Source organism: Bos grunniens, chromosome X (assembly GCF_055505025.1).
Source record: "Bos grunniens cultivar Pamir isolate PY7600 chromosome X, Bosgru_T2T1.0, whole genome shotgun sequence".
Classification (NCBI taxonomy): domain Eukaryota; kingdom Metazoa; phylum Chordata; class Mammalia; order Artiodactyla; family Bovidae; genus Bos; species Bos grunniens.
Window position 1 is genome coordinate 77626246 of NC_141194.1, and position 27778 is coordinate 77654023.

Genomic DNA, 27778 nt, shown 5'->3' on the forward strand with positions numbered 1-27778 from the left:
ATTCTCCCCCAAACTCCCTTCCCATTCAGGCTGCCCTACAGTATGCCCTTGTTGTTTATTCATTGTTTTTTTCTGTTTATTTATTTTACTTTACATTATTGTATTGGTTTTGCCATACACTGACTTGGATCCTCCATGGGTGTACATGTGTTCCCCATCCTGAACCCGCCTCCCACCTCCCTCCCCATCCCATCCCTCTGGGTCATCCCAATGCACTAACCCCAAGCACCCTGTATCATGCGTCAAACCTGGACTGGTGATTCATTTCACATATGATAACTTACATGTTTCAATGCCTTTCTCCCTTAAAATCCAACCCTCACCCTCTCCCACAGAGTCCAAAACACCGTTCAATACCTCTGTGTCTCTTTTGCTGTCTCACATACAGGGTTATGGTTACCATCTTTCTAAATTCCGTATATATGCGTTAGTATACTGTATTGGTATTTTTCTTTATGGCTTACTTCACTCTGTATAATAGGCTCCAGTTTCATCCACCTCATTAGAACTGATTCCAATGTATTATTTTTAATGTCTGAGTAATACTCCATTGTGTATATGTACCAGAGTTTTCTTATCCATTTGTCTCCTGATGGACATCTAGGTTGTTTCCATGTCCTGGCTATTATAAACAGTGCTGCGATGAACAATGGGGTACACATGTCTCTTTCAATTCTGGTTTCCTCAGTGTGTATGCCCAGCAGTGGGATTGTTGGATCATATGGCAGTTCTGATTTTGGTGTTGACCATCTGGTGATATCCGTGTGTAGTCTTCTCTTGTGTTGTTTGAAGAGGGTGTTTGTTATGACCAGTGTGTTCTCTTGGCAAAACACTTTTAGCTTTTGCCATGCTTCATTCCGTTTTCCAAGCCAAATTTGCCTGTTATTACAGGTGTTTCTTGACTTCATACTTTTGCATTCCAGTCCCCTATAATGAAAAGGACATCTCTTTAGGGTGTTAGTTCTAAAAAGTCTTGTAGGTCTTCATAGAACCGTTCAACTTCAGCTTCTTCAGTGTTACTGTTTGGGGCATAGACTTGGATTACTGTGATATTGAATAGGTTGCCTTGGAAGCGAACAGAGATCATTCTGTCATTTTTGAGATTGCATCTAAGTACTGCATTTTGGACTCTTCTGTTGACCATGATGGCTACTCCATTTCTTCTAAGGGATTCCTGCCTGCAGTAGTAGATATAATGGTCATCTGAGTTAAATTCACCCATTCCAGTCCATTTTAGTTCGCTAATTCCTAGAATGCCAACATTCACTCTTGCCATCTCCTGTTTGACCACTTCCAATTTGCCTTGATTCATGGACCTAACATTCCACGTTCCTGTGCAATATTGCTCTTTACAGCATTGGACCTTGCTTCTATCACCAGTCACATCCACAGCTGGGTATTCTTTTTGCTTTGGCTCCATTCCTTCATTCTTTCTGGAAATATTTCTCCGCTGATCTCCAGTAGAATACTGGGTACCTCCTGACCTGGGGAGCTCCTCTTTCAGTATCCTATCATTTTGCTGAAAGTGAAAGAAGAGAGTGAAAAAGTTGGCTTAAAGCTCAACATTCAGAAAACGAAGATCATGGCATCTGGTCCCATGACTTCATGGGAAATAGATGGGGAAACAGTGGAAACAGTGTCAGAATTTATTTTGGGGGGCTCCAAAATCACTGCAGATGGTGAATGCAACCATGAAATTTAAAAGACGCTTACTCCTTGGAAGGAAAGTTATGATCAACCTAGATAGCATATTGAGAAGCAGAGACATTACTTTGCCAACAAAGTTTCATCTAGTCAAGGCTATGGTTTTTCCAGTAGTCATGTATGGATGCAAGTGTTGGACTGTGAAGAAGGCTGAGCAAGGAAGAATTGATGCTTTTGAAGTGTGGTGTTGGAGAAGACTCTTGAGAGTCCCTTGGACTGCACGGAGATACAACCAGTCCATTCTAGAGGAGATCAGCCCTGAGTGTTCTTTGGAAGTAATGATGCTGAAGCTGAAACTCCAGTACTTTGGCCACCTCATGCAAAGAGTTGACTCACTGGAAAAGACTCTGATGCTGGGAGGGATTGGGGGCAGGGACGAAGGGGATGACAGAGGATGAGATGGCTGGATGGCATCATCGACTAGATGGACATGAGTCTCAGTGCACTCTGGGAGATGGTGATGGACAGGGATGCCTGGTATGCTGTGATTCATGGGGTTGCAAAAAGTTGGACAGGCCTGAGCAACTGAACTGAACTGAACTGATGGTGGTTCTATTTCCAGTTTTTAAAGGAATCTCCACACTGTTCTCCATCGTGGCTGTGCTAGTTCACACTCCCACCAACAGTGTAAGAGGGTTCCCTTTTCTCTACACCCTCTCCAAAATTGCTTGTAGACTTATGGATAGCAGCCATTCTGACTGGCATGAAATGGTACCTCATTGTGGTTTTGATTTGCATTTCTCTGATAATGAGTGATGTTGAGCATCTTTTCATGTGTTTGTTAGCCATCTGTATGTCTTCTTTGGAGAAATGTCTGTTTAGTTCTTTGGCCTATTTTTGACTGGGTCATTTATTTTTCTGGAATTGACCTTCAGGAGTTGTTTGTATATTTTTGAGATTAATTCTTTGTCACTTGCTTCATTTCTGTTATTTTCTCCCATTCTGAAGGCTGTCTTTTCACCTTGCTTATAGTTTTCTTTGTTTTGCAGAAGCACTTAATTTTAGTTAGGTCCCATTTATTTATTTTTGCTTTTATTTCCAATATTCTGGGAGGTGGGTCATAGAGGATCCTGATATGATGTATGTCAGAGAGTGTTTTGCCTATATTCTCCTCTAGGATTTTTATAGTTTCTGGTCTTACATTTAGATCTTTAATCCATTTTGAGTTTAATTTTGTGTGTGATGTTAAAAAGTGTTCTAGTCTCATTCTTCTATAAGTGTTTGACCAGTTTTCCCAGTACCACTTCTTAAAGAGACTGGTTTTCCTCCATTGTATATTCTTTCCTCCTTTGTTGAAGATAAGGTGTCCATAGGTGCATGGATTTATCTCTGGGCTTTCTATTTTGTTCCATTGATCTATATTTCTGGCTTTGTGCCAGTACCATACTGTCTTGATGACTGTGGCTTTGTAGTAGAGCCTGAAGTCAGGCAGGTTGATTCCTCCAGTTCCATTCTTCTTTCTCAAGATTGCTTTCACTATTTGAGTTTTTTTGTATTTCCATACAAATTGTAAAATTATTTGTTCTAGCTCTGTGAAAAAAAGGGTTGGTAGCTTGATAGGTTTTGCATTGAATCTATAGATTGCTTTGGGTGGTATACTCATTTTCAATATATTGATTCTTCTGATCCATGAACACGGTATATTTCTCCATCTATTAGTGTCCTCTTTGATTTCTTTCACCAGTGTTTTATAGTTTTCTATATATAGGTCTTTAGTTTCTTTAGGTAGATATATTCCTAAGTACTTTATTCTTTTCTTTGCAACGGTGAATGGAATTGTTTCCTTAATTTCTCTTTCTGTTTTCTCATTATTAGTGTATAGGAATGCAAGGAATTTCTGTGTGTTGATTTTATATCCTGCAACTTTACTATATTCATTGAATAGCTCTAGTAATTTTCTGGTGGAGTGTTTAGTGTTTTCTCTGTAGAAGATCATGTCATCTGCAAACAGTGAGAGTTTTACTTCTTCTTTTCCAATTTGGATTCCTTTTATTTCTTTTTCTGCTCTGATTGCTGTGGCCAAAACTATGTTGAATAGTAGTAGTGAGAGTGGGCACCCTTGTCTTGTTCCTGACTTTAGGGGAAATGCTTTTAATTTTTCACCATTGAGGATAATGTTTGCTCTGGGTTTGTCATATATAGCTCGTATTATGTTGAGGTATGTTCCTTCTATTCCTGTTTTCTGGAGGATTTTTTTATCATAAATGGATGTTGAATTTTGTCAAAGGCTTTCTCTGCATCTATTGAGATAATCATATGGCTTTTATTTTTCAATTTGTTAATGTGGTGTATTACATTGCTTGATTTGCAGATATTGAAGAATCCTTTCATGCCTGGGATAAAGCCCAATTGGTCATGATGTATGATATTTTTTGTATGTTGTTGGATTCTGTTTGCTAGAATTTTATTAAGGATTTTGCATCTATGTTCATCAGTGATATTGGCATGTAGTTTTCTTTTTTTTTTTTTTTTTTTTTGTGGCATCTTTGTGAGGTTTGGGTGATGGTAACCTCATAGAATCAGTTTGGAAGTTTACCTTCCTCTGCAATTTTCTGGAAGAGTTTGAGTAGCATAGGTGTTAGCTCTTCTCTAAATTTTTGTAGAATTCAGCTGTGAAACCGTTTGGTCCTGGGCTTTTGTTTGCTGGAAGATTTCTGATTACAGTTTCAATTTCTGTGCTTGTGACGGGTCTGTTAAGTTTTTCTAGTTCTTTCTGGTTCAGTTTTAGAAAGTTGTACTTTTCTAAGAATTTGTCCATTTTTTCCAAGTTGTCCATATTATTGGCATATAGTTGCTGATATTAGTCTCTTATGATCCTTTGTATTTCTGTATTGTCTGTTGTGATCTCTCCATTTTCATTTGTAATTTTGTTAATTTGATTTTCCCCCCTTTGTTTCTTGATGAGTCTGGCTAATGGTTTGCCAGTTTTTTTATCTTTTCAAAGAACCAGCTTTTGGCTTTGTTGATTTTTGCTCTGGTCCCTTTTTGTTTATTTTGCATTTATTTCTGCCCTAATTTTTAAGATTTCTTTTCTTCTATTAACCCTAGAGTTCATCATTTCTTCATTTTCTAGTTGCTTTAGGTGTAGATTTAGGTTATTTATTTGACTTTTTTCCTGTTTCTTGAGGTATTCCGGTATTGCTATGAACCTTCCCCTTAGCACTGCTTTTACAGTGTCTCACAGGTTTTGGATTGTTGTGTTTTCGTTTTTCTTTTTTTTTTCTATGCATATTTTGATTTTTTTTCATTTCTTCCGTGATCTGTTATTCAGCAGTGTGTTTTTCAGTCTCCATATGTTGGGATTTTTAGTAGTTTTTCTCCTTTAATTGATATCCACTCTTACTGCCTTGTGGTCAGAAAAGATGCTTGGAGTGATTTCAACTTTTTTGAATTTACCAAGGCTAGATTTATGGCCCAGGATGTGATCTATCCAGGAAAAGCTTCTGTGTGCACTTGAGAAAAAGGTGAAATTCATTGTTTTGGAGTGAAATGTCCTTTAAATATCAATTAGGTCTAACTGGTCGATTGTATCACTTAAAGTTTGTGTTTCCTTGCTAATTTTCTGTTTAGTTATTCTATCCATAGGTGTGAGTGGGGTATTAAAGTCTCCCACTATTATTATGTTTTTGTTAATTTCCCATTTCATACTTGTTAACATTTGTTTTACATGTTGCGGTGCTCCTATGTTGGTTGCATATTTATTTATTATTATTATATCTTCTTCTTGGATTGATCTTTTGATCATTATGTAGTGTCTTTCTTTGTCTCTTTTCACAGCCTTTGTTTTAAAGTCTATTTTATCTGATATAAGTATTGCTACTCCTGCTTTCTTTTGGTCTCTTTTTGCATGGAATATCTTTTTCTAGCCCTTCACTTTGAGTCTGTTTGTGTCCCTTTTTTCGAGGTGTGTCTCTTGTAGACGATATATATAGGGGTCTTGTTTTTGTATCCATTCAACCTGTCTTTGTTTTTTGATTGGGGCACTCAACTCATTTACATTTAAGGTAATTATTTATAAGTATGATCCCATTGCCATTTACTTTATTGTTTTGGTTTCGAGTTTATACATCTTTCTGTGTTTCCTGTCTAGAGAAAATCTTTTAGCATTTGTTGGAGAGCTGGTTTGGTGGTGCTGAATTCTCTCACCTTTTGCTTGTCTCGAAAGCTTTTGATTTATCCTTCATATTTGAGTGAGATCCTTGCTGGGTACAGTAATCTGGACTGTAGGTTTTTCTCTTTCATCACTTTAAGTATGTCCTGCCATTCCCTCCTGGCCTGAAGAGTTTCTATAGAAAGATCAGCTGTTATCCTTATGGCAATACCCTTGTGTGTTATTTTTTTTTTCCCCCTTGCTGCTTTTAATATTTGTTCTTTGTGTTTGATCTTTGTTAATTTGATTAGTATGTGTCCTGGGGTGTTTTGCCTTGGGTTAATCCTGTTTGGGACTCTGGGTTTCTAGGACTTGGGTGATTATTTCCTTCCCCATTTTAGGGAAGTTTTCAACTATTACGTCCTCAAGTATTTTCTCATGGTCTTTCTTTTTGTCTTGTTCTTTCTGGGACTCCTATGAATCAAATGTTGGGGCATTTAACAGTATCCCAGAGGTCTGTGAGTTTGTCCTCATTTCTTTTATTTTTTTTTTCTTTTTTCCTCTCTGTTTCATTTATTTCTACCATTCTATCTTCTACCTCACTTATTCTATCTTCTGCCTCCGTTATGTTTTCCTTGATTTTATTAGTTGTTTTCTAGTCTCTTTTTCACTATAAACTTTAGCATTTTCTCTCTTCTACTTTCTTTGATTTTTGTTTGCTCTTCTTTTATCTGGTTGCATAAGTTGGAAGGTTAGGTAGTTGTTTTGAGTTTTTCTCTTTTTTTTTGTGGCAGAACATACATAACATAAAGTTTAGAAGAAAGAACAATCCATGTTTTTCTTTATTCTCAACCTCAATTATTGAATTTTTCTATATATTTATTTATTTTGTGTGTGTGTGTAATAAAGTTTTATTAAAGTATAAAGGAGATAGAGAAAGCTTCTGACATAGGCATCAGAAGGGGGTAGAAAGAGTACCCCTGAATTTTTCTATATATTTAAATATGTAATTTATATTTCTGTGCAGTTCAGTCTCTCAGTCATATCTGACTCTTTGTGACCCCATGGACCACCGCATGCCAGGCTTCCCTGTACACGACCAACTCCCAGAGCTTGCTCAAACTCACGTCCATCAAGTCAGTGATACCATCCAACCATCTCATCCTCTGTTGTCCCCTTATCCTCCTGCCTTCAGTCTTTCTCAGCATCAGGGTCTTTTCCAATGAGTCAGTTCTTCACATGAGATGGCCAACATTCTGGAGCTTCAGCTTCAGCATCAGCCCTTTCAATGAGTATTCAGGACTGATTTCCTTTAGGATTGGCTGGTTTGATCTCATGGCAGACTCTTAAGGCTCTCAAGAGTCTTCTCCAGCACAACTTTTCAAAAGCATCAATTTTTTTCTGCTCAGCTAGAAAAGCAAAAAGGAAAAATGGTTGTCTGAGGAGGCCTTACAAATAGCTGAGAAAAGAAGAGGTGCTAAAGACAAAGGAGAAAAGGAAAGATATGCCCATTTGAATGCAGAGTTCCGAAGAATAGCAAGGAGAGATAGAAAGCCTTCCTAAGTGATCAGTGCAAATAAATAGAGAAAAATAATAGAATGGGAAAACTATGAGATCTCTTCAAGAAAATTAGAGTTACCCAGGGAATATTTCATGCAAAGACGAGCACAATAAAGCACAGAAGTTGTATGGTCGTAACAGAAGCAGAAGATATTAAGAGGTGGCAAGAATACAAAGAATTATACAAAAAAGATCTTCATGACCCAGATAACCATCATGGTGTTATCACTCACCTATACCCAAACATCCTGGAGTGTGAAATCAAGTGGGCCTTAGGAAGCATCACTAGAAGCAAACCTAGTGGAGGTGATGGAATTCCATCTAAGCTATTTCAAATCCTAAAAGATCATGCTGTTAAAGTGTTGTACTCAACATGCCAGCAAATTTGGAAAACTCAGCAGTGACCGCAGGATTGGAAAAGGTCAGTTTTCATTCCAATCCCACAGAAAGGCAATGCCAAAGAATGCTCAAACTATTGCACAATTTCACTCATGTCACACGCTAGTAAAGTAATGCTCAAAATTCTCCAAGCAAGGCTTGAGCAGTACGTGAAGCATTATTTATATATACCTACTGCTAAATACAATTTAAGATTACAATAGAGGACACATTTACTATAATACTATGAACATAGTAATATAAAATTAGTGTATGAAATTGATAAAAAAAAAAGCCTACTAAAATCTGAGGTTAATAGCATTGCAATATTTATTCTGAAGCATGGAATCTAGTCATTCTTTTCAAATTTAGTGAATTCATGCATGTAAGGCCTGGGTCTACACTATATTAATAAAATGAATGTTTTAGTTAAAGCTTTCGGGGAATCCATATAAATGAAAATATGTTTTAAAAGTCAAAGTTTACCGTTTTAGCCATTGTGAAGTTTACAATTCAGGAACACTTATTGGAGTCACAGCATTGTACAATCACTGTGTTGCTATACAATTTTTTCATCATCCCAATGTTGTATCTCCTACCCACTAAGCAGTCACTTTTCATACTCCCTCTTCCAGCCGCTGGCCACCACTATTATACTTTCTTATCTGTTGAATTGTCTGTTCATGATAGTTTATGTGAAAAGAACATGTGGCCTTTTGCATCTGGCTTCTTTCATTAGCATGTTTTCAAGGTTCATCTATGGTATAGCATGTATCAGTTTTCATTATTTTCTATGTCTGAGTAATATTCTATTTTATAGACATACAATATTTTGTTTATCCATTTATCAACTGATGACCATTTGGTTTATTCCTTTCTTATGACTACTGTGAATAGGGCTGCTATGAACATTAGTGTATAAACTTTTGCTTTATAATATGTTTTCATTGATGATATCTAGGAGTGTAATTGTCTGCTATATCATAGTTTTATGTTTAACTTTTTCAGAAACCATAAAATTGTTTTCTACAGGGATTACACCATATTACAATCCAACCAGCATTGCATATGGGTTAGGATTTCTCCGTATCCTCACCAAAATTTACTTATTTTTTTCCCATGTGGTCATGCTCATGGATGTGAAGTGGCATCTCTTTTGGTTTTGAGTTGCATCTCACAAATGACTAATGACATTGAACAACTTTTCATGTCCTTGTTGTGTGTGTGTATCCTCTTTGGAGAAATGTCTATTCATCTCCTTTGCCCATTATTTAGTGGTTTTTCTGTTTTTTTGGCTGTAAAAATTCTTTACATATTCTGGATACAATAATTGTATCCAGTATATGATTTTCTCCTATTTATGGGTTGTCTTTTCACTATTTTGATAGTGTTTAATGCACAAAAATTAGAATTTAGTAAATTCCAATTTATCTAGCTTTTCCTTTTGTTCTTTGTGCTTTTGGTGTTATAACTATGAAATCATTGCCAAATCCAAGATTATCAAGATGTACCTTTATAATTTCTTCTGAAATTTTTAGAGTTAGCTCCTGTTGTCCTAGCATAACTTGTTGAACAGACTATCCTTTCCCCATTGAATGGTCTCTTGACCCTTGGGATCATAGATGTATGGGTTATGTCTGGACACTCAATTCTATTCCATTGTTCTAGGTATTTATCCTTAAGGAAGTTCCATCCTATCATGATTATTACAGTGTTGTAGTAAGTTTTGAAATTGGGAAGTTTGAGTTCTTCAACTTTGTTATTGTTCTTCAAGATTTTTTTTTTTCCCATTTGGAGCCTTTTGCAATTCCATCTGAATTTTAAGATTATATATTTTTCTTTTCTGCAGAAATAAAGAACTGTTAGCACATTGATAGGGTTTGCATTCAATCTATAGATTTCTTTGGGGAGTATTGCAATCTTAACAATATTAAGTCTTTTAATTCATGAACATGGGGTGTATGTCCATTTTCATATTTAACATAGTCATTTAAATCTACAAATTTCCTTTAAGCACATTTTTAGCTACATTCTCAGTTTTGATTTGTTGTGTCCACATTTCATTCATCTGAAACTACTGTCTAATTTCCCTTATGATATTCTCTTTCAACCATTGGTAATGTAGGCTTATGTGTTTTAGTTTCCTCACATTTTGAATTCCCCAAATTTCTTCCTTTTATTGATTTCTAATTTAATGCCATAGTGTAGATAGAGAATATACTTTGCAAGTTTTCAATTCTTTTAAATTTATTAATGTTTGTTTTATTGCCTAGTGTATGCTCTATCTTGGAGAATGTTCTGTGTACTTGAGGAGAATGTTTTCTGCTGGGTTTGGGTGGAGTATTCTGTAGATTTCATTAAGATTTATTTTCTTCGAAGTGTTGTTCAATTTCTTATATTTCCTTGTTGACATTCTGCCTAGTTGTTCTGTTATTGTTAAGTGGATTGCTTAAGCCTCCAACTATGATTTGAATTATCTATTTTTACATTTACTATTTCAGGCTTTGCATTATACATTTTAGAGCTCTGTTATAGATGCATATATATCTATAATCATTATATCTTTGTGATGTATTGACCATTATTATTATAAAATGTCACTCTTTATCCCTAGTAACATTTTTTAAATGTCTATTTTGTCCCTCCTCAGAGGGTACAGCCTTTAGTATAAGTACAGCCACTATAGGATGACAGTGTTTTAGTATGGTTCTCTTTGGCTGTCATTTTCTCTGATATTTCTGTCAAGCTGATATCACACTCAGCCCTTAGCCCTGAGTCATAGCCAGCTGATTTTTATCTTATTTTTGACAATTCGCTGGGTGTATAAATACTATATATAGTCTGATCCAATTATATTTTGATCCTTTGGCAGGAATTGTTTTTATAGGCTATTCTTTGTGGTTTGTTCTGACCCCAGAAGTGGTATAGTGGTGGTTTAGTCACTGAGCTGTTTGACTCTTGTGATACTATGAACTATAGCCTGCTAGGTTCCTCTGTCCATAGGATTCTCCAGGAAATAATACTGGAGTAGGTTGCCATTTCCTTCTCCAAGGGATCTTCCCAACTCGGGAATTGAACCCAGGTCTCCTGCCTTAACAGGAAGGGTCTTTACCAACTGAGCTATGAGGTAAGCCCCCAGGAGGAGGAATCATCTTGATTGTCTCCATGGTTTTCTCTGCTCAGCCAGCTGGCCTGTGGTTTATCTGGTTGCTCTCTTGGAGTTTTTAGTCTCCTCTTTATCACTTACATCTAAAATATCCATTACATTCAACAGAACCATTAAGTTTAAATTTTCCAAAACTCTTAGAAATAAAGTCAGTTCCCTTGGAAAGACCATCTTAGTTTTCTGTTATGATGGCCCACCTCTGTCTCTCTAGTGAAAAACTATACCACTGATCTGAATTTGGGGATCGGGAGGTGGCTCACTTCTCTCAGAATGATACTCCTGCTTTATATGGGAGTAACTTTTCTCTTCTTGGCTTGCCTTTTCCAAGATGAAACCTTCATTCTTTGAATGAGCTTGGGAAAAGGTGATCTGGGCTGCACTGTTTTTTTGTTTTTTTTTTCCCCCCGCTGCACTCTCTTTTAGAGCTTCTGCCTTGTGAATTGTGGCTAGGTGGAGGAAGAGAGCCCTGCAGCACTCAGAATGTAATAGAGCTTTTGCAACATGGAACTGGGGAAGGTATGAAATGACCTGTCCCCCCTCAGAGAGATTGCATTCCTTTAACTGGGATCTGGAGGAAGAGATGCCCATGTGTTTTTTGGTCACATCTCCTCATAATGGAGATTCTGTTTATTGAATGGAAGCAGAGGGGAGAGGGAGAGGGTTTCCTGGCTCAAATGTCACTTTTCCTGTTGTTGGGATTTAGTATATTCAAGTGGGGATAAATGTTTCTTCTTTTGCTGTATTTAATTAGGATTGTTTCCCGAGACTTAAAATTTTTGGTTTTAAATAATTCTTATCAATTATGTTTTCCCTCTAGAAGCAATTCTGCAGAGGTCCTAACATCACTGTTCTTGAAGTCATCTCATAACGATTACTATTTCTTCCATGTAAGCTCGGTTTTTCCTGGTTCATTGTATATCTAATAATTTTGAATTCTATTCTGTACATTATGAATATTATGTTAGATTTTAGGACTTACTTACAGTCTATCCAGAATGTTGCCTATGCAGAATGTTGCCTGTGTAGAATGTTTATATTTTATTTTATCAAGGAAATCACCTTTTTGTTTTCAGGCCACAACTTCTCATTCACATTGTGTATGTTGTGTTTTCGATGTAATTTTTGTTAAAAGTCTTTGCAGTAGTTTTGTACACAAATCCATCCTTTGTGTACATAATCTAGGACATTCTGTAACATGGCAGTGGTTTCATTTAGTTTATTTCTCAAAGTCTTTGATTTACAGACCAATATTAGATCCCCATGTATGCACAGTTCAGAACTGATACCAGGATTTCATAAATTATTTTATAGGCTCACTGCCTTGAGTGCCTCCCTCTTCCTGATTTCTCCTGTGGTTTCCAGTTCTTTGGCTTTCCTTTTGTGAGACCTTTGGAAGATATTTGAGACTTAGCTACTCTACTATATTTGTACACTTCCATTCCTGTGCCTGTGTTCATTTTCAAGTAGTGGAGAATCAGAAAGAAAAAAAAAATATCAGTGGGTCTGGCCCCACATTCTTGGTATCAGATCTCCTTTTATCAGAAGGAAAAATTCCTGTACTCTTGTTTCTGTACTATAAATTGAGACATAGGACATTAAGTACTAGAGAAAGGAAAACAAAGAAATGAAAACAAGCAAAAAAATGAGGGTTTCCAGTATCTGAATATTAGGAGTTCCCTTTCTTACTCCTTAAGCCAGAAGCAGAGGACTTCTATTTCCCTCTCTGTCTGCACTAGTGCCCATTTATATATTTCAAGCTATGTTGAGTTCAAGCTAGAAGATACTGGAGAGAAAATTGTATAAACCTACTACCAGATTGGTAGTCTTTGAATTCTGAGCTTCTGACTCTATCCTTCTGCTGACATACTTTTCAGAATTCTCAATGAGCTATACTATGCATTCCATCTACATATCATTGTGTTGTGTGAGAGGAAAAGGGTGGTATATATTTACCTCCTTTACATAGAAGCACAGTCAACCTTGTTAAAGCATGTATTTTGGTCTTTCCCTGAATGTCAAGGTACACCATTTCTGTACCACCAATCACACACGTAAATTATGGCCTATGATTTTAGTAGTCCTTGCTGTACTTGTAACAAAGACCCTGAGTTTTTATAAACTTCGGTTATGATTACCTATTAATCTACTGATTTCCCCTTGTGGTCCTAACGGAAAGAGGAAATTCATATTACTGACATGACATAACATGCTCAGGTACTCAGCATGCTCGACTCTGCAACTCCATGGACTGTAGCCCACTAGGCTCCTTTGTCCATGGGATTTTTAAGTCAAGGATACTGGAATGGGCTGCAATTTCCTTCTTCAGGGGGTCTTCCTAACCCAAGAATTGAAACTGTGTCTCCTGCATTGGCAGGTGGAATCTTTACCACTGAGCCACCTGGGAAGCCCTGTTTATAATACTATGAAGTACAATTCAACTCACATCTTTTCCTCTGCAGTTTAAAATCTTGAAATTTATTGCATTTGCTTCTAGTAATGTGTTCAAACACTTGTTTATAAATAAAATGTTTATTATATTGAAAACTATTATTTAACTTGACACCATTATTACTGCATTAAATTAAAGCAAAAATGTGTTAATACTGCATATCTTCTGTTATATGTCTTTAATTTAATAAACAGCTGAAATGTGACTTTAATATTGTTTACATTTTAATGTCATAGAAAAATACTCTGGGGATTCCCCTTTTGGTCCACTGGATAAGAGTTCACCTTCCAATGCAGGTAGTATAGGTTTGATCCCTGGTTGAGGAGTTGAAGGACTGATGCTGAAGCTGAAACTCCAATACTTTGGCCACCTCATGTGAAGAGCTGACTCATTGGAAAATACCCTGTTGCTGGGAGGGATTGGGGGCAGGAGGAGAAGGGGATGACAGAGGATGAGATGGCTGGATGGCATCACCGACTCGATGGACATGAGTTTGAATGAACTCCAGGAGTTGGTGATGCACAGGAAGGCCTGGCATGCTGCGATTCATGGGGTCACAAAGAGTGGAACATGACTGAGTGACTGAACTGAACTGAACAGAGGAGCTAAGATTCCACATGCCTTATGGACAAAAACCAAAACAGAAACAATATTGTAACAAATTCAATAAAATAGTCCACATCAAAAAAAAAAAAAATTTAAAGAAGGGAACTAAATTTCCTTAACAAAACAAAACAAAAAAAGGAATGTCATATCCAAAATAAGAAATAAATTTAAAAAAAAAGAAAGAAAAGTACTCTTAAGATGAAATAGTTCTTATTTACTTTTCACTGCAATGAATAGTATATCAAAGGACAACAGACATATTTTCTGTCTGTTCTGACTGGCCAAAAGAAAATTCAGGAATAGAAGACAATATGTAGTCATCTGTGAATAAATGTAGTTGGAAATTATGACTGAGGCCAATAGCAACCCAGGCATACAAACTTCCTTTCTCAGTTAAAATAAAAATCCTGACAAAAAAATTAAGAGCAGACAGTAAATTGTCCAGTTTCCATGACTTCTGTTTAGAGATCTTCATTATAGATTTATTATTTTTACTTCATTATACAATGCAGTTTCCTTTCATTATTGAGGATCATAATATTAAGTTCTTTCAAATGGAACAGAGCTATTTCCTTGGGACAGTATATGTACTGTTGTTACTTTTGTAATTGTTGTTTTTAATCTCAAGGACAGAATTATATTTTTGTCTTTTGAACAAGTATTTAATATGGAGGAAACATTGGCAAAAGGGGAATAAATATTAGTATCTAGACACTTGGTGCTTATTTCAAAATGAAGGGTGGAGTAAAATGAACCTTGGTTCTTTTGTGTCTATAAAATTATTGAACTCTACTCTCTTATTGTTGTGAACACCCTTAGTTTCCACTTGTCTTGCTTTAATGCTTTTCCATCCTCTTCCTCCTCTTCATTTATTCCTTAACTACTTATTACATGTATTTTGTTGTTGTTGTTGTTATTCTATAACAGTTTTGGTAATGATACCTAAGGGATCTTATTGAGAATATATATAAATTAAAATCTGATGCAAAGAAGAAGCAGTGTGAAGAGTTGGTTGAGCACCAAGGTTTATTAAAATGGGCTGCCATGGCCCTGTCAACCTGTAGTATATTTGGGGAATTTTAGCCCTGATGAATTAAATCAGTTCTTTGTGACTCAGTGCTCTTCAGTTGAGTTTCTTCCATACAGTGGAACAGTTCTGTGTGCACAAGTTGTTGATAGAGAAATTATCAGATAGTTAAATTTGGCATTAATGAAGTAATTGAACCCAGTGACATTTTGCCAAGAACTCCCAACTACAGCATTTCAAGCACATTGAATCCATAGGCCCCTGAATTTGTCCTTAGTTGCACAACTTCCAGCAAGATTTCTGATGACATAGATAAAGAAGTGAATTGTAGCTTTACCAGCTACCAGTACTGAGGCTCTGCCCTTCCTCCATATGGCAGCTCTAATGTGGAGGTGGAAGTTTTAGACAACAGTGGCATCTTAGGTGTTAGAACAAATGAAGCATAAAAAGGAAGGAAAATGTCCACCTGGGTATTAGAGTTACTCAAATGATGGTGGAGAGAGTAGTACTTCCACAGAAGCCCTGGTCAATGGCCATGCCAATCCAGCAGTCTCGAACAGTGTAGGTGTAGAGGTTGTGGAGTTCATAGATAATGTGCCCCTGTTGGGGACACCCAAGACTTATGGCAGCCCTGAGAATGCCATGGACTTCATCAGTGACACTGTGCCTGGTAGTTCTTTCCCCAGAACCCTTGACAATGGGGCCAGGACTGCAGGGCAGCCTGAGGGCTGCCATGGGGTTGACTTTGAACAACCATGCCTCACTGCAGAGGCTGGCAGGAACATCCTGTTGAAGATAGCTGTGGCTCAGCCTTATGTTAGGGCTGGTATTACTGAGAACCCCAGAGTTTCCAACAGACAAATACTTGAATCCTTGAGTGAGGGCACAGCTGCCAACAGGGTGGTGTTGCATACTGTGAAAAGCTTAGACATGGAAAGCCAAGATTGCCTCCCCTCCCGTGGGAAGCCCAGGCTCTGTGGCAGGCACTGCACCTGCTAGTCAACTCGTGAAGTTGTGTGCCAGTCTTTTTCATGATTCTAAACCCTCTTCTTCCTCCTTCTTCCCCTCCCCTCCCCCTGCCCCTGACCCCTCCTATTCCTCCTCTTCCCTGTGGTGTCTGTGGAAACTAAGTGTTCCCTTCCTGTAACGTCTCCCCTGGTCTCTGAAAAGCTGGCCAAAGTCAAGAAAGGGCTGCTTCCAGTTTTGGAGAATCTTGTAGCCATAAAAATTGTAGAGTAATTGGAAAACAAAACCCTGGTTCATAAACTAGTGCCATTGCAAGTTTGTGGGCTGATTAATAAAGGAAACTGGTGCTACATTAACACTATACTGCAGTCATTGGTTGCTTGCCTTCCAATGTATCACCCCCATTTTTTCAGCTGAAGTTCATTCCCCTATATTCAAAAGTGCAAAGGCCTTGTAAGTTCACACTTATCATAGATAACTTTGTTTAGCTAATGTATGAGTTTACTCTTATGTAAGTACCTCTAAAACCTATACAAGCTTTATGGGATAAAATCATAAGGGATATGTACCCCCTAGGAGAAATATTAACAACCTCAGATATGCAGATGATACCACTCTAATGGTAGAAAGTGAAGAGAAATTAAAGAGATTCTTGATGAAAGTGAAAGTGGAGAGTAAAAAAGCTGGCTTAAAACTCAACATTAAAAAAGCCCCTAAGATTATGGCATCCAGTCCCATTAGTTCATGGCAAATAGAAGGGGGAAAAGTGGATTTAGTGGCAGATTTTATTTTCTTGGGCTCCAAAATCACTGCAGACAGTGACTGCAGCCATAAAATTAAAAGACACTTGCTGCATGGAAGAAAAGCTATGGCAAACCTAGAAAGCATATTAAAAAGCAGAAACATCACTTTGCCAACAAAGGTCTGTATATTGAAACTATGGTTTTTCCAGTAGTCATGGATGGATGTGAGAGTTGGAACATAAAGAAGGCTGAGTGCAGAAAAAATGATGCTTTTGAATTGTGGTGTTGGAGAAGACTGTTGAGAGTCCTTTGAACTTCAAGGAGATCAAACCAGTCAATCTTAAAGAAAAGTCCTTCCAAGGACTGATACTGGAGTTGAAGCTCCAATACTTTGGGCAGGTGATGGGAAGAGCTGATTCATTTGAAAAGAACCTGATGCTGGGACAAGTTGAAGGTAAAAAGAGAAGGGGATGACAGAGAATGAGATGGTTAAAGAGCATCACGAACCCAATGGACATGAATTTGAGGAAACTCCGGGAGATAATGTAGGATGGGAAGCCTGGTGTGCTGCAGTCCATGGGGTTGGACATGATTTAGCAACTGAACAACAACAACAAAATCCCCTCTGTAGCTGCTGTTGGACCCATGTGTGTTTATAGACTTCAAAGATTTATCAAGTCAAACCTGTCTGAAAAAGGTCTAAAAGAAGATACTGCGGAGTCAGTTCAGTTCAGTTGCTCAGTCATGTCTGACTCTTTGTGATCCCATGAGCTGCAGCATGCCAGGCCTCCCTGTCCATCACCAACTCCCAGAGTCCACTCAAACTCATATCCATTGACTCGGTGATGCCATCTAACCATCTCATCCTCTGTCATCCCCTTCTCCTCCTGCCCTCAGTCTTTCTCAGCAACAGGGCCTTTTCAAATGAGTCAGCCCTTCACATCAGGTGGCCAAAGTATTGGAGTTACAGATTCAACATCAGACCTTCCAATGGACACCCAGGACTGATCTCCTTTAGGATGGACTGGCTGGATCTCCTTGCAGTCCAAGGGACTCTCAAGAGTCTTCTCTAACACCACCGTTCAAAAGCATCAATTCTTCAGCACTCAGCTTTCTTTATAGTCCAACTCTCACATCCACATGTGACTAATGGAAAAACCATAGCCTTGACTAGATGGACCTTTGTCGGCAAAGTAGTGTCTCTGGTTTTTAGTATGCTGTCTAGATTGGTCATAACTTTCCTTCCAAGGAGTAAGCGTCTTTTAATTTCATGGCTGCAATCACCATCTGCAGTGATTTTGGAGCCCCCCCAAAATAAAGTCTCTCCCTGTTTCCACTGTTTCCTCATCTATTTGCCATGAGGTGATACATAGGCTTTATCCTAGATGGACTTCACGAGATATGCTGAACTCAAAGAAACTTCTGTCACCAAATAATGAAAAACTTACTATTTCTAATGGGCCCAAAAGCCATTCAGTGAATGAAGACAAGCAGGAAGAACCAGGTGAAGGAAATAAGCACCAATGGGAGAAAATGGGCCCCTGAAATAAGACTTAGGTCATTTGCCAGGTAGATTTTGTTTAGATTCCAATCACTTGCATTTTTGGTGGACACATCAGATCTGTGGTTTCCCAGCAAAATTCAAGAGTCTACCACCCTGCAGCCTTTCTTTATGTTGTAGTTAGTATATTCAGTTCCACATGATACACACTGTCCAGGAAATTCTGGTGGCAAGATTGTATGTCTAGGATTACACATCATCAAAACCAAACAAGAAGTTGAGATCAGTCAAAGAGTCACTCTGGAAAAACTCCCTCCTATTCTCGTGTTGCACCTGAAACATTTTGTTTACCAGAAGACTGATGAATGTCAGAAGCTTATCAAAAATATTGAATATCCTGTGGACTTGGAAATTAATAAAGAACTGCTTTATTCAGGGGTTAAAAATAAGAATTTAAAATGCCACAGAATATAGAAGCTATTTTCAGTGGTCTACCACCATGAATGCAGCACCACAGGTGACCACTATACCACGGATGTCTCAGATAGATCTGAATGGCTGGCTGTGCATCAAGGGCCAGTAGGCTGAAGTGATTAATCAGTACAAGGTGGTGAAAGCCACTGCTGAGTACACTGCCCTCGTTCTGTATTACCACTCTGTGGACCTGCTGTAGCCATCACTATGTGCACTTGATGCTCCTTGTAGAGAACCAAGTTTCACCAAATATCCTCCTCTCTTTAGTGGCTCTTTAGAGAGAAACATTTTGTTGCAAAAATGGACTAAAATGAAAGAGATGCCTTGGGGTTTGCACCCAACACAGTTTATTTTGACTTCTAATTTCCAAATGAAAATCATTTGGTTAAAAAAGACTGTGGCTGTACTTAAGAAAATGCACACAATAAACATATTGCTGAAATAAAGATGATTCCTGAAATAATACTGATTCCCAGTGTAATTACATAGTAGAATAAATGCCGCACCAACAACATATACCAGTAAATTTGTGAAAATGAATTTTATTTTTCTTAAAAAGTAATTTTTCTAATCCATCACATTTCTTTCTCTACCCTTTAGGTTTTGATAAATGATTAAAATGAGCCACCAATCAGAGAGAAATAATTCTTACTTTAGAAGATAAATAAACACAAAAATAATTTACTGGTTCTTAACAGGAAAAAAAGGGCATTTTAATAATTTCAAGAGAAGCTTCTTGAAAGTGAAGTGAAAGTGAAACTCAGTCGTGTCCGACTCTTTGCAACCCCATGGACTACACAGTCCTTGGAATTCTCCAGGCCAGAATAATGGAATGGATAGCCATTCCCTTCTCCAGGGGATCTTCCTGACCCAAGGATGGAACCCAGGTCTTCCACATTGCAGGTAGATTCTTTATCAGCTGAGCCACTAGGGAAGCCCAAGAATACTGGAGTGGATACTGATTATATATACATTGCAGATCAAATGTTTGAAATTAAGATGTTACATAGATGTGTGGTTGTAACTTCATTGCCATTAAAGGATTTCAAATTACATTCATGTTTATGTGTATACATAGTGAAAAATAGGCAAAATAATGAAGATTGACATTTTCCTGCCTCTACTGTGTAATTCTGCTATCTGCTCCTCTATAATGCTGCACCTCTAATTATACACAGTTAGTGCTACCTAGGAGTATAAAGTTGTCACCCATCAATAAAAAAACAAGTTGATCTTTTTTAAAAAAGTTTATCCTCATTTTAAAATAAGTTTTTTTTTTTTTTCTATTTTAAGATTGTCATCTTATCAGCAGACGAATGGATAAGGAAGTTGTTGTACATACACACAATGGAATATTATTCACTATAAAAAAGAGCACTTTGAGTCAGTTCTAATGAGGTGGATGAAACTGGAGCCTATTATACAGGGTGAAGTAAGCCAGAAAGAGAAACACCAATACAGTATATTAATGCATATACATGGAATTTAGAAAGATGGTAACAATGACCCTCTATGCAAGGCAACAAAAGAGACACAGATGTAAAGAACAGGCTTTAGGACTATGTGGGAGGAGGTGAGGGTGGGACGATATGAAAGAATAGCATAGGAAACATGTATATTACCATATGTAAAATAGATGACCAGTGCAAATTCAATGCAAAAAACAGGGCACCCAAAGCTGGTGCTCTGGGACAATCCAGAGGGATGGGAAGGGGAGGGAGGTGGGAGGGGATTTCAGGGTGGAGGGGACACATGTACACCCATGGCTGATTCATGTCAATGTATGTCAAAAACCACCACAAAATATTAAAGTAGCCTCCATCTTATTTTTTTTAATTTATTTATAAATAAATAAAATTTTACTTTATTTTTATTTACTTATTTATAACTAACATAAGTAAATAAATAAAAAAAGATTGTCATCTTCCCAGTTTGGAATTACAGCCCTCTGCATCTAGAAAAAAAGAAAGTAAGTTACTGCCTTGAATCACATTTGTAAAATGGTAGTTACAGATTGATAGATAAAAATATGCCTTAATGAGAAAATGAAATGGTGGTATTTTTAATGCAGTTTTAAAAGCCATATCAATGGATATAAATGCACCCAAACATACTTTTTGAAATTTAAGGAAAGTATTAGCTATTACAGAAAAGTTCTTGGCTTTCTGTTGAGAGAAATATTGGTTTAAGAAATATGAAAATAACTAGTATATAATGAAATATATTAAATCATATGAGCTGTCTATATATTCTGGATATTATATCTTATTGGATATTATCATTTACAAATATTTTCTCCTATCCCATAGGTTGTCTTTTCATTTTGTTGAAAATTCCCTTTGCTGTGTAAAAGCTTTTAATTTTAACTAGTTCTCCTTTGTTTATTTTTACTTTCATTTCTTATGCTTTAGGAGAGAGCTTCAAAAAATATATTGTTATGATTTATATTAAATAATGTTCTGTATGTGTTCTCTTCTAGAAGCTTTATGATTTCAGATTTTATATTTAGGTCTTTAATCCATTTTGAGTTTATTTTTGTATTTGGTGTGAGTAAGTGTCCTAATTTCATTGTTTTATATGTAGCTGTCCAATTTTCCCAGCACCACTTTTTGAAGAGGCTGTCCTTTCTCTATTGTATATCCTTGCCTCCATTGTCATATATAAATTGAGCATAAGTGAATTGTTATCTTGGGGCTCCCTATTCTGTTCAATTGATCTATGTGTCTAGTTTTGTGCCAGTATCATACTATTTTGATTGCTGTAGCTATGTAGTATAGTCTGAAGTTAGGGAGGAGGATAGCTCCAGCTTTGTTCTTTTTCTTCAAGATTACTTTGGTAATTCAGAGTGTTTTGTGGTTCCATATGAAATTTAGGATTATTCATTCTAGTTTTGTGAAAAATACCATGGAGTGGTTTGACAGGAACTGCATTAAGTCTATAGATTTCTTTGGGTAGTAGGGTCATTTTAAAAATATTAATTCTTCCAATTCTTCCTGTGCTATTGCATAGGATGTCTTTCCTTTTCTTTGCATAATTCTTTCCTCATTATTTCATAGTTTTCAGAGTATAGACCTTTTACCTTCTTGGTTAGATTTGCTGGTAGGTATTTTATTCTTTTTGGTGTGATTTCAAATTGGATATTTAAAAATTCTCTCTTCCTTGTAGTTCATTGTTAGTGTATAGAAAAGCAACATATTTCTACATATTACTCTTATATCCCTTAACTTTTCTGAAATTATTTATTAGTTCTGCTAGTTTTGCAGTGGAGACTTCAGTGTGTTCTGTGTATAGTATTGAGTTGGCCAAAAGCTTTCTTTTTTTTTTCCATAAAATGGCTCTAGTAGCACTTAGGTGTCTTTAACTTCATTAGAAACAATTTTCTTAGATTGTATAGTGACAGATGTCAGATCAGTGTGCAATTTAAAAAGGCATCGAAATTGGTAAACTTTTGTATAGTCATTTTAATATTGAAGATGGAAGGGAAAAGCAATATTTTGTTATATTATGCTTTATTATTTCAAAAAAGGTGAAAATGCAACTGAAATGCAATTTTTTTGTTGTTGTTCAGTTCAGTGTATGGAGAACTGAACATTTCAAAAGTGGTTTGTGAAATTCTGTGCTGGATATTTCTCTCTGGATGATGCTCCATGTTCAAGTAGACCAGTTGAAGATGATAACAATAAAATCAAGACTTTGAGACCAATCAATGTTATGTTACACAGGAGATAGCTGACATACTCAAAACCTCCAAATCAAATTTTAAAAATCATTTACAGCAAGTTGGTTATGTTCATCACTTTGATGTTTGGGTTCCATATAAGCGAAATGAAAAAAAATCTTCTTAACCATATTTCCATATGTGACTCTCTTCTGAAACATAATTAAAATGTTCCAGTTTTAAAACAAATTGTTATAAGCAATAGAAACTGGTTACTTTACTATAATGCAGAATGGAAGAGATCATGGGGCAAGTGAAATGAACCACCACCAACCACACCAAAGGCCAATTTTCATCCAAAGAAGGGGATGTTGTATATATGATGGAATTGGAGGGAAGTACTCTATTATGAACTCTTTGTAAAAAACCAAAGTATTAATTCCAATAAGTACTGCTGCCAATTAGACCAACTAAAGGCAGTACTCAAGAAAAAGATTCAGGAGTTACTCAACAGAAAATGCATAATCTGTCAAGATAACACAAGACAACCTGTTTGTTTGATGGTCAGGGGAAAACTTTTATAGCTTGGCTGGGAAGTTCTGATTCACCTGAACTTTTATTCACAAAATATTGCACCTTCAGATTTCCATTAATTTTTTTATTTACAAAATTCTCTTAATGGAAAAAAATTCAATTCCATGGAAAACTGTAAAGACACTTGGAACAGTTCTTTGCTCAAAAAGATAAAAAATTTGGGGAAGATGAAATTATTAAGTTGGCTGAAATATGGAAGAAGATAGTAGAACAAAATGGTGGCTACAATGCTCAATAAAGTTCTTGGTGAAAGTGAAAAATATGGTTTTTCAATCTTGAGAAAGAAGAATGGAACTGGAGGAATCAACCTGCCTGACTTCAGGCTATACTACAAAGGTACATTCATCAAGACAGTATGGTACTGGTACAAAGACAGAAATATAGATCAATGGAACAAAATAGAAAACCCAGAGAAAAATCCACACACCTGTGGGCACCTTATCTTTGACAAAGGAAGCAAGAATATACAACAGAAAAAAGAGAATCTCTTTAACAAGTGGTGCTGGGAAAACTGGCCAACCACTTGTAAAAGAATAAACTAGAACACTTTCTAACACCATACACAAAAATAAACTCAAAATGGATTAAAGATATAAATAAGACCAGAAACTATAAAATTCCTAGAGGGTAACATAGGAAAAATACTCTCTGACATAAATCACAGCAGGACCCTCTATGACCCACCTCCCAGAGTAATGGAAATAAAAGCAAACATAAACAAATGGGACCTAATTAAACTTAAAAGCTTTTGCACAACGAAGGAAAGTATAGCAAAGTGAAAAGACAGTCTTCAGAATGGGAGAAAATAATAGCAAATGAAGCAACTGAAAAAAAATTAAGCTCAAAAACATACAAGCAGCTCTTGCAGCTCAATTCCAGAAAATTAAATGAGCCAGTCAACAAATGGGCCAGAGAACTAAACAAACATTTCTCCAAAGACAACATACAGATGACTAACAAACACATGAAAAGATGCTCAACATTGGGTCACAAAGAGTTGGGCATGACTGAGCGACTAACACTTACTTATCCATTATCAGAGAAATGCAAATCAAAACCACAATTAGGTACCATCTCACTGCAGTCAAAATGGCTGCTATCAAAAAGTCTACAAACAATACATGTTGGAGAGGGTGTGGAGAAAAGGAAACCATCTTACATTGTTGGTGGGAATGCAAACTAGTACAGCCACAATGGAGAATGGTGCAGAGATTCCTTAAAAACCTGGAAGTAGAACTGCCATATGACCCAGCAATCCCACTGCTAGGCATACACACCACGGAAACCAAAATTAAAAGAGACATGTGTACCTCAGTGTTCATCAGAGCTCTGTTTACAATAGCCAGGAAATGGAAGCAACCTAGATGTCCATCGGCATATGAATGGATAAGAAAGTTGTGGTTCATATACACAATGGAATGTTGCTCAGCCATTAAAAATACTACATTGGAATCAGTTCTAATGAGGTGGATGAAACTGGAGCGAAGTAAGTCAGAATGAAGAACAGCAAGGCAGTATACTAATACATTTATATGGAATTTAGAAAGATGGTAATGATGACCCAATATGTGAGACAGCAAAAGAGACACAGATGTAAAGAACAGTCTTTTGGACTTTGTGGGAGAAGACGAGGGTGGGATATTTCAGAGGATAACGTTGAAATGTGTATATTATGTGAAATAGATCACTAGTCCAGGTTCAATGCATGAGGCAGGGTGCTCAGGGCTGATGTACTAGGATGACCCTGGGGGATGGGATGGGGAAGGAGGTGGGAGGGGGGTTCTCGATGGGGAACACATGTGTGGCCATGGCTGATTCATGTCGATATATGGCAAAACACACTATAATATTGTAAAGTAATTAGCCTCCAATTAAAATAAATAAATTAATTTAAAAAAAAGAAAAAGGAAAAAATATATAGCTTTTATTTTTACTTAAAAGCTGCAGTAATTTTTTTGCCAACCCAATTTAATGTCATCTTCAAAGTGTAACAATTTTACTTCTTCACATCCAGTTTAGATTGCTATTATATCCTTTTCTTCTCTAATTGCTGTGGCTAAGATATCCAATACTATGTTAAATAGAAGTGATGAGAATACCACTTATCACCTGGTTTTGCTCCTGAATTCAAAGGAACTGATTTCAGGTTTTCATCACTGAAAATGATATTAGCTGTGATTTTTCATAAATTACTGTTATTGTGTTGAGATATGTTATCTATATATTTACTTTGATGAAAGTTTTTATAATGAATTAGTATTCAATTTTGTCAAATGCTTTTTCTGTGTCTATGGAGATGATCATGTGATTTCATCTTTTCTTTTATTAATATGGTCTGTCACATTTATTTGTGAATGTTGAATCATCTTCATGATCTATGAAAATACTAAACATTGATCCTGTTTAATAATCATTTTATATAATGTTGAATTCAGTTTGCTAATATTTTGGTTAGAATTTTGCATCTATATTCATCAAAGACATTGGCTTGTAGTTTTTTTTTTTTAATTGTAGTGTTTTTCTCTGTTTTTGAATCAAGGTAATGGTGGCTTCATATGATGTATTTAGGAATATTCCTTTCTCTTAAATTTTTTTGAAATACTTTGAGAAAGACAGGTATTATCTCTCCTTTATATATTTGGTAGAATTCCCCTGTGAAGCTGTGTTTGGTACTAGTATTTTTGTTACATATTCAATTTCACTACTAATAATAAGCCTTATCAAATTGTCTATTTTTTCTTCATTCAGGCTTGGGCATTTTGTATATTTCTATAACTTTCTATTTTTATGTTGTCTGATTTTTGGTATATAACTATTTATAGATTTCACTTGTGATTTTTGTATCTCTGTGATGTTGGTAGTTATTTCTCCCCTTTCATTTATCATTTTATTTAGGTTATTTCTCTGATTTCTTCTTGGTGACCCTGGGTAAAAGTTTAACTATTTTGTTTTTCTTAAAAAAAAAAAAAAAAAAAAAAACACTCTTTTTAGTCTCTATTTTATATAATTCCTCTCTGATCTTGATTATTGTCTTCCTTCTGCTGATGTTGAAATTTGCTAGAGTTTTATAATTCTTTCAGGTGGTAGGTGAGGTTTATTATATGAGATTTTTCTTATTTTGATCAAAGCATGTATAGCTATAAATTTGCCTCTTAGAAGTGCTTTTGCTGCATCCCAGAGGTTTTGGAATGTTCTGTTTAACTTTTAATTTGTCTCCTGTTATTTTCGAATTTCCTCCTTGGTATCTTCTTTGACACATTGGTTTTTTTATAGAATATTGTTCAGTGGCACTTATCCTTTTCTCATTTTTCTTTCTGCAAGTGTTTTCCAGTTTCATAGTGTTGTATTTATGAAAAAAAATGCTTGATATAATTTCTATCCTATTAAATTAGTTGAGACTTTTTATGGCCTTACCTATGATCTCTTTGGAGAGTGGTCCATATACACTGGAAAAGAATAAATACTCTGCTGTTTTTGACTAGAATATCCTGTTCAGTTCAGTTCAACTGCTCAGTTGTGTCCGATTCTTTCAACCCCATGGACTGCAGCATGCCAGGCTTCTTTGTCCATCGCCAACTCTCAGAGCTTGCTCAGACTCATGTCCATTGAGTCGGTGATGCCATCCAATCATCTCATCCTCTGTCATCCCCTTCTCCTCCTGCCTTCAATCATTCCGAGCATCAAGGTCTTTCGAATGAGTCAGTTCTTTGCATCAGGTAGCCAATGTATTGGAATTTCAGCTTCAGCATCACTGCTTCCAATGACTATTCAGGACTGATTTCCTTTAGGATTGACTAATTTGATCTCCTTGCAGCCCAAGGGACTCTCAAGAGGCTCCTTCAACACCACAGTTCAAAAGCATCAATTGTTAGGCGCTCAGCTTTCTTTCTTTCTTTCTTTTTTTTAAAGTCTTTCTCTTTTATTTTTTTTTAAATTTTTTTTCTAATTCTATTTTACTTTTAAACTTAACATAATTGTATTAGTTTTGCCAAATATCAAAATGAATCTGCCACAGGTATACATGTTTTCCCCATCCTGAACCCTCCTCCCTCCTCCCTCCCCATACCATCCCTCTGGGTCGTCCCAGTGCACTAGCCCCAAGCATCCAGTATCGTGCATCGAACCTGGACTGGCAACTCGTTTCTTACATGATATTTTACATGTTTCAATGACATTCTCCCAAATCTTCCCACCCTCTCCCTCTCCCACAGAGTCCATAAGACTGTTCTATACATCAGTGTCTCTTTTGCTGTCTCGTACACCGGGTTATTGTTACCATTTTTCTAAATTCCATATATATGCGTTAGTATACTGTATTTATGTTTTTCCTTCTGGCTTACTCCACTCTGTATAATAGGCTCCAGTTTCATCCACCTCATTAGAACTGATTCAAATGTATTCTTTTTAATGGCTGAGTAATACTCCATTGTGTATATGTACCACAGCTTGCCTATCCATTCATCTGCTGATGGACATCTAGGTTGTTTCCATGTCCTGGCTATTATAAACAGTGCTGCGATGAACATTGGGGTACACATGTCTCTTTCCCTTCTGGTTTCCTCAGTGTGTATGCCCAGCAGTGGGATTGCTGGATCATTAGGCAGTTCTATTTCCAGTTTTTTAAGGAATCTCCACACTGTTCTCCATAGTGGCTGTACTAGTTTGCATTCCCACCAACAGTGTAAGAGGGTTCCCTTTTCTCCACACCCTCTCCAGCATTTATTATTTGTAGACTTTTGGATGGCAGCCATTCTGACTGGTGTGAAATGGTACCTCATAGTGGTTTTGATTTGCATTTCTCTGATAATGAGTGATGTTGAGCATCTTTTCATGTGTTTGTTAGCCACCTGTATGTCTTCTTT

At 36.6% G+C, this 27778-nt stretch overlaps 1 protein-coding gene and 2 pseudogenes across 1 annotated transcript in view; all 3 read left to right on the plus strand.

Moving 5' to 3' along the window:
* The window catches only part of LOC147340734 (ubiquitin carboxyl-terminal hydrolase 10-like), a 97692-nt pseudogene extending 81126 nt beyond the window's left edge, over positions 1–16566 (plus strand).
* DACH2 (dachshund family transcription factor 2) overlaps positions 1–27778 on the plus strand; it is an 864497-nt gene that overhangs the window by 445495 nt on the left and 391224 nt on the right. The gene's annotated exons all lie outside the window — the stretch shown is intronic.
* Positions 17248–18863, plus strand: LOC147340736 (ubiquitin carboxyl-terminal hydrolase 10-like; annotated as a pseudogene).